Source organism: Amblyomma mixtum, chromosome 10, assembly GCF_055824585.1.
Source record: "Amblyomma mixtum isolate Tamu chromosome 10, ASM5582458v1, whole genome shotgun sequence".
Classification (NCBI taxonomy): Eukaryota; Metazoa; Arthropoda; class Arachnida; order Ixodida; family Ixodidae; genus Amblyomma; species Amblyomma mixtum.
Window position 1 is genome coordinate 24,486,425 of NC_143021.1, and position 8,445 is coordinate 24,494,869.

Below are 8,445 nucleotides of genomic sequence, written 5' to 3' on the forward strand. Positions count from 1 at the left end.
AAAACAACCTGGTAAGTATTTTCCTGTTGACTAGCCCTGTCACCGCGTCCTAACACGGCCGCTGAAGCCGCTCCATCGGAGCCGTGCATCCTGCGTCCGTTCACTGGCGTGGCCGGAAGCAGAATACTGCGCCACTCTGCTGGACGAAGAGGCAGTGAAAAGTTCTAGGTATTTCACTTTGAATCAGCTTGGTGGCCAGATAAATGAGTAGGACACGTAAAATAGAAAAAGAAAAAAAGTAGCAGAGCGTGGTTTCGATTCACGGACCTCTGGGTTATGGGCCCAGCACGCTTCCACTGCGCCACTCTGCTTTTTTTTTCTTTATTGTCGGGCTTCGACATTACAAAACAGATCATAATAAAATGTACGTACACTATACAGAGTTAGCCAGGATCCCAAAGAGTGGGCCTGACTTAGGTTAAAATTCTCTTAAAGTTACGAGGGGTTCCAGCCTTGGTAACCACTCAGTAACCTCCACTATTAGCTTTTGTTCTTCCAGAAACTTGTGCATACTTTTTCTAAAATACATGAGGGCTGGCCGTGCGTCAGGGTCACAATGATACCCTGCCATGCGGGAGCGCCATATACTGTGGAGGCCCACCAGCATGACTAAGTCTAAGGGAACCCCATCCTCGTTTTTGGTTGGCAAAAACCTTATTCCGTATGAGTGGATTGGAAGCTGTTTCTTTAAAGTCCTCTGCAGCACGTCCCAAAAGTAGACCCCTTCCCAACAGTGCAAAAAGGCGTGATCAATTGTCTCCGGCTGTTTGCATATGAGACAATGCGACCCCCAAGGAAGAAATAACTGTTTTGCCTCAAGAAAAGTTTTCACAGGTAAAGTTCCAGAGTGTAACTTAAAGAAGAAACTCTTGACTCCCGGTGGCACCTTCGTTTTCTTTACCCTTTTCAATACGTTGTGACCCGGCCCTCCACAGTACATGGCCCTGTACAAGGGCACTGGAAAGAGGGTGTCACACAAATCCTTGTACAAGTCTTTCCGGCTCACATCACTCAAATTTTGTTTTGAAAATCTAGCATTCAAAAATCGGACGCTGGCAACTATCTCCTTGAAAAACCCAAAAATGCCACCCGTCACACACTCAGTGTAAATCACAAAGTCTGGCAAAGCCCTACCGAGCCTTACTTGGCACACTGTGCGCAGAAAAGGATCATTAACATCGCGCAAAAACAAGAATCTATTGACCAATTGCTTCGCAAATAAATGTCCAAGCCCGAGTCCTCCATCCCTCACTCTTCTGAACATATTGGTTCGCGTACACCTCTCCCATTTCGAGGCCCACACAAAAACAGCAAAAATACGATGAAACTTTTGTACATTAATTCGCGAACAATGCATCACTTGCAACACATACCACAGTTTGCAGATGAAAAACAGATTGCACACTGTGGCTCTCGCAAATATAGATAGATAGGACGCTTTCCACTTTTCAGCCTTTTCGCGTGTTTCTTGCACCTGCCGTTTCCAATACGGTTCACTGTCACGGTAATTTTCCAGCGGGACACCCAAGTATTTCACAGGGGTCGTGTGCCAGGTCACGTTAGCAAGATTTTCCGGGGTCACTGGCCACTGTCCATGCCAGAACCCCACACACTTCCCCCAGTTAACTCTGCTCCCCGTCACAGTGCTGAAACGCTTGACCCCGTCGACCGCGTTACGAATGCTATCGTGACTCACGCCAAAAACAGCAACATCATCTGCATATGCTAGGATCCTGACTTCAGCTGTCTGTAGCCGAAATCCTTGAACAGCATTATTTCTTATAATGTGCTTACACAAAGTTTCTATATAGACACAAACAAAAGAGGACGGAGGGGGCAAACCTGGCGAACAGAACGCTGAACGTTAATGGGGGCCCCCAACAATTTATTAACAATTAACCTGGTAGTGCAATTTCTGCACGCCAAGGCCACACCCTCAGTGATAATAGTGCCTAAATTAACATGATGAAGGATAGAACACAATATGTCATGCGCAACACAGTCAAAAGCTTTTTCTAAATCTAGTTGGAGAACTGCCACACGAGCGCCAATGGCGTCACAGCACTCCAACACACTTCTTGCTTTGTGAATATTGTAAGCAATAGACCGCCCCTTGATGCCACACGTTTGATGAGGGCCAACAATTTCTTTAATTACCATCTGAAGTCTGGCAGCTAGCACCTTCATAAAAATTTTGTAATCGACGTTCGTCAGCGAGATGGGCCTATATGCTGTAACCAGTTTAAGTTTCTGCGCGTCATCTGTTTTAGGAATAAGTACTGTGTGGGACGTACCCTAGGATGGAGGCAGAGCATTACGATTGTAGGCTTCGTTAAATAGAGAAGTCAGCAAAGGGGTTAATTCACTCTTAAACACTTTATAAAAAACAGCACTTAAAATATCCGGGCCTGGAGACTTTCCAGGGTTTAAGCTTTCTATAGCGCGTTCGACTTCTTGCTGCGTAATCTGCTGCTCTAAAATTTCGTTTTGCTCGTCATCCAGCCGTGGCATATCTTTCAAAAACTCGTCTCTAAATTTATTCGAGTCGACTTCATATTGCGCGAAGATTGTCTGAAAGTGCTCAAAGAAGGCCAGCTGTATGCTATCGTTATCAGTGACTAAAGTGCCTGCCCATTCTACCTCGTGAATCTGGTTTCGTCGAGCGTGCGCCTTTTCCATTCCAAGCGCCCGCTTAGTGGGCGTTTCTCCCGCGACGAAATCTGCCGCTCGCGCCCGAACCAGCGCTCCCTGATACCGTTTTTCTTCGATAATTTCCAGCTTTTGCTTTATTTTCTTGATGTCCTCCATAAATATGCCCGGTTGTTTGCATTCTTGAGCTAACAATTTTTCTAGCATAACTTTCAGCTGCCTTTCTTGTAATCGTTCTTCGTGCCTTAGCACGGTGGACCGTTCTATAGCCTTCATTTTAATGTCTTGTTTCGGTAGTTCCCACTGCAACCCGACTTCGTTTTTTCCCTCCCTCTTTATTTTATTAATCTTTTCTACCACGGCATCAGTGAAAGTATTGTCACTTAGCAGGTTAGAGTTTAGTTTCCATAGGTCCCACGAAAAGCTGTTATTTCGCTTCTTCGATCCTACAGAGCACTCGACTACACAGTGATCAGAGTAGGACACAGGCAAAACATTGTACTTTTGACATTTCGGCAATAAATCATGTGACATATAGATGCGGTCGAGGCGCGCGTGACTGACACGTTGAAAGTGTTGGTCAAATGTTTAGGGGAATCCCCCAAGGTGGAGCAGATTTGGTTTGGTTTGGTTTATGGGGTTTAACGTCCCAAAGCGACTAAGGCTATGAGAGACGCCGTAGTGGAGGGCTCCGGAAATTTCGACCACCTGGGGTTCTTTAACGTGCACTGACATCGCACAGTACACGGGCCTCTAGAATTTCTCCTCCAAAGAAATTCTAGCCGCCGCGGCCGGGATCGAACCCGCTTCTTTTGGGTCAGCAGCCGAGCACCATAACCACTGAGCCATTGTTGCGGCAGAGCTTGACTTAGTAGATTTGTAATAAGGGAGTAATTACTCATTGGCATCCACCCAAGCGCAGCCATACGGCTACAAAGGAAAGCTATACAGCTTTCTCAGCTCAATTGGTAGAGCGACTGCTCCCCGTGTGGCGGTGGTTCCGGGTTCGAACCCAGGACCAGGACGAATTTTTCTTTAACTACGAAGTTTCTGAGAAAGCTGTATAGCTTTCCTTTGTAGCCGTATGGCTGCGCTTGGGTGGATGCCAATGAGTAATTACTCCCTTATTACACACGTTGAAAGTGCGTGTACTGCACATCGCGTGCGCCCTCTAAGCATTCGGCAACATCTTCCAAGGCGTATTCGTCTATCATTTGATTTAAAACCTCAGTACTTCTGTCCCTGAAGGCACAGGTGCTACTCTTATCGCGAGCGCTCAAAACACAGTTAAAGTCACCCATGAAAACTATTTGTTTGTCGGAAAGAAGATACTATTGCAGGTTCTCAAAAAACGTTGCCCTGTCTTCCACTACGTTTGGCGCATAAATGCATAGCACACGCCACTCAACGTTGCAGTACAAGAAATCGCATACTACGTAGCGGCCCGATTGACAAGAAAAATACGCCTGTATTTCGAGGCCCGGCAACTTTTTCACAAACACTGCACACCCAGCAGAGTTGCCAATCGCATGGCTCACAATTGCATAGTACCTCGATGTGAATCGTTGCACCATGCCTCCAGTCTACACCTCCCCTTCCACTTTGGTTTCTTGAACGGTAAGTACATCTATGTCTCTGTCCGTCAAAAGGCGGAGCACTTGACTGCTTTCGCTTCCCGCTCATGCCCCTTACGTTAAGCGTGGCGAAATTAAGGCACGACTCCAGATAAATTTTGGTAGCGAAAGAAGAGGCCGGAAGCATGGTGCTTACCTTTCACGCCTAGCACTAAGCTAGACGCCGTCTTTTGCCCCTGAGTCATCTGGTGGACCAGGGTCACTCTGCTGCGGTGCCGGCTTATCGGCCGGCCGTCTTTCCGTCGCGACATTTGGCCGCGGCTTGAAAGGTGGTTGTCGTACTGGAGGTGCTTTTGCAGGCGGCTCCTCTGCGTTAGTCGCGGCCGCCTTGTGTTCTTCACTGTCGGTCTGTGCAGGACAGCGTTTTGCGGGGCCGGAGACACTGGCCACGATAGTGTTGTCCTTTCGCGTCGCGGCCTCACAGTCCAATGGTTTCAGCGACTCGTCAATCTGAGGGCTCCCACCCTCAGTTGACGCTCTTTCAGCTGTCTCGGGTGATACCGCTGCCGCAGTCTGCGTCTCCGCGCTGTCGGTCACCTCGCTCTCTTCCCCCGTAGACAGCGATGAATGCTTCGTCGCTGACAGCCCTTCGTCACCTCCGGCACCCTTCGCAGCAGCTTCAGCCTCGTCTACGTCCATCAGCAGGTCTACCGACTCGTCCCTTGCCGTCGACCCTATCGCCGCTGCGTAGGTCCGCAGCAAGTCCGCCGCAACATGACCGTACCGTCTACATTGTGTACATCGCGGTACCTTGCAATCCCTGCGGACGTGGCCCTTGCCTCCACAGCGCAGACATTGCATTGGCCTTCCGGGCACGACAACGAGAGCCAGCTCTCCCGCGACTCGGATTTGGTGCGGGAGGTCGTCCACTTTCATGCCAGCTTTCAGCTTCATGGGCACGGCTCTTGTAGTCGACCCTTTCTGGTGGAAACCTTGAACCCGCCAGCGCTCCCGAGTAACTTCGGTAACTGTTCCGAATGCCGCGAGGGCCGTCCTTATGTCTTCGTCTGCCACGCCATGCAACATCCAATGCAGTCGCAGTCTCACCTGTTGGTCTTCTGGGTTGATAATGATGCACCGACGGTCTTTCACCCGAACCTCCTTAAAAGCGAGAAGGGGCTTCGTTGCCTCCGCGCTACTGAGAGTCACCGCCCAGACGTGGTTCACCTGATACGCCCCCAAAGCCACCACGTCGGGGAGCGTACCAGTCTCGACCAAGGCTTCACGAAAATCTTCGACCCGAAAGGGCCTCGCACGCACGTCACCATGCAAGAAAACGGTGTTGAACACAACACGCCCGGTGGGCAGCTGCGGCAAAATAATCTGGTAGTCGTTATCATCTTTTACATCTAGCCTGTTTCCGCGGCCGGCAAGGGCCGCTGTTGCCGCTCCGTGGGAGCTCATGATCCTGCGTCCGTCACGCTCGGTGGCCGGAAGTAGAATGACCACTGGCCGCTCTGCTGGACGAGAGAGCAGAGAAAAATCCCAGGTATTTAAATTTGAATCAGCTTCGTGGCCAGAGAGATGAGTAGATCATGTGAAAAGGAGGAAGAAAAAAAATGTAGCAGAGCTGGGTTTCGATCCACGGACTTCTGGGTGATGGGCCCAGCACGCTTCCACTGCGCCACTCTCCTGTTTTTTTTTCTTTCTTTATTGCATGAATGAATACATCAGTAAAATATCGTAGTTGTCATGCCCCTTGGCAGACAACCGTGTCTCATGGACTTTCATTAACACAAGTTGGTCCATCAGACTCAATACCTCCTCCGCGTAATCTTGCTGCTTCAAGACTTCTCTCAATTTGTACACATGTTCCACAAAATAATCACATACCGATCGTGCATCCAAGTCACAATGTCTAACAGCCATTCTACTCCTCCAAATGCTGTGAAGGCCCAATAACATAATCTGGTCATACTGTAAAACATCACTTTCAGTGGTCAGGTACCGAATTCCGCGCGGTGTCAATGGCAAGTCCTTTTTTAGGGTTCTTTGCAAAACATCCCAGTACAACACCGCATCCCAACAATCCAGGAACACATGTTCTACCGTCTCCAGTTTTCTGCACAGGAGACAGTTCGAGCCGCAAGGAACAAAAAGGCCATTTTCCTCTAGCCATGTTTTTACTGGTAGGGTTCCGGTTTTCAATTTGAAAAAGAATGTTTTGACGCCAGGTGCAACAGTCATCTTTTTAACTCGCCTTTCCCAGGGCCTTCACAGTATAAGGTTCTGTACAGTGGCGCTGGAAACAACTGTTCAATAAGATCCTTGTATAATCGCTTCGGCGTTACATTCGCTAAATACTCAGAGAGAACCGCAGTTGCAAAAACCTGAAAGACCAGACAATCTCTCGCAGGAAGCGAGACACTGTGTACCGCCGAGCATTGCACGAAGAGACAATGAAGTCTCGAAGTGCACTGGATAACATGATTTATATGAATGTTCGCAGGAAGGCGTCATTTTGGTCACGCACGAAACAAAACCTTAAAACAACCTGCCGCACATAGAGATGCATTAGAGACAGTCCTCCGACCTTCACTCTCCGGAAGAGATTATCTCTGCGAATTCGTTCCCAATTAGACGCCCAAATGAAAACCGCAAAAACCCGATGGAACCTTTGGATATTGGTTCGTGCACAATATAATACTTGAAGTAAATACATGATCCTTGCCACAAGAAATGTGTTACATACAGTTGCACGCGCGAAAATAGAAAGATTACGGCCCATCCATCCCTTGGTCCGGTCCCGCATTCCTTCCGCTTTCTCATTCCAGTAATTGGTATTCTCCCCATATTTGTCCAGCTGGACTCCCTAATAAACTCCGGGAGTTGTAGCCCATCGGACACCGCAGAACAATTCTGGTTCTAAGTCCCATTGCCAATGCCAGACTCCGAGACATTTATCTAGATTAACAGCGCTACCACTTTGCCTGTAAAACCTTTCGGTTACTTGTAACGCTTCTACAATACTTTTGCGGTCTTCACAAAAGAGGGCAACATCATCTGCATATGCCAGTATTCTCACCTCACACGCTCCCAACCTAAAACCTCGGATGTGCTCGCTCGCAGTTATCATCCTACAAAAAGGCTCCAAATAAATTGCAAAAACTACAGGGGACAGTGGACATCCTTTTCGAACAGATGCCCTCACATCAATTCTTTCAGACAATATTTTGTTTACCGTAAGCCGTGTCGAGCAACATGCATAAGCCATTTTTACCCCATTGAGAACAACCGAACCAATACCAATATGCTCCAACAAACAATACAGTATTTCATTAGACACCCGATCAAATGCTTTTTCAAAGTCAATTTGAACCATAGCCACTTTCTTATTTAAAGCATCGCAGCACTCGAGCACGCTGCGTGCAACATGAATATTTTTAAATATGCTTCTTGTTTTTATGCCACACGTTTGGTGAGGCCCTACAATATCCTTTATGACGTATTGCAATCGCTTAGCTAACTCTTTAATCAGGATTTTACAATCAACGTTTGCTAACGTGATCGCTCTATAGCTTGTTACTTTTACCAGCCTGGCAGGGTCATCTGTCTTAGGAATTAAGACCGTGTGAGCATTGCTAAATGAAGGTGGCAGCCTACCGACCTCAAAATACTCTTTGACAAGCTTACAGAGCATAGCGGCAAGGTCATATTTAAAGCTCTTATAAAAGGCCGCAGTCAAACCGTCAGGACCCGGCGACTTTCCGGCATTCAATTCATCAATTGCTGTCTCTATTTCCTTAATACTTATTTCGTTCTCTAGTTCTTCAGTAATCTCATTTCCTCATATTGGCATAAGTGGCAAAAAGTTTTCCCGAAACCCTTCTTCACTTGGTGTTTTGCGTGCAAACAGCTCACGGTACTGTTCCACGAATGCACTCGAAATTCCGCTTTGTTCACTGAGGATTTGTCCTTTGTATTCGATAACTGATATCTCGTTTGACCGCGCGTATCGCTTTTCACCTGTGAGCGCGCGTTTTGTAGGCATTTCACCAGTAAGCCATTTTTCCGTGCGTGCTCTTATCGCTGCCCCTCTGTACTTCTGAGCATCTAAAGCTTCTAGCCTAACTTTGACGCCTTTTATATCATGCATGAACATGCCCGGCGTTTTTTCCTCTTCCCGCCCTAAATTCGCCAAAAGCTCTCGCAATTGCTTTTC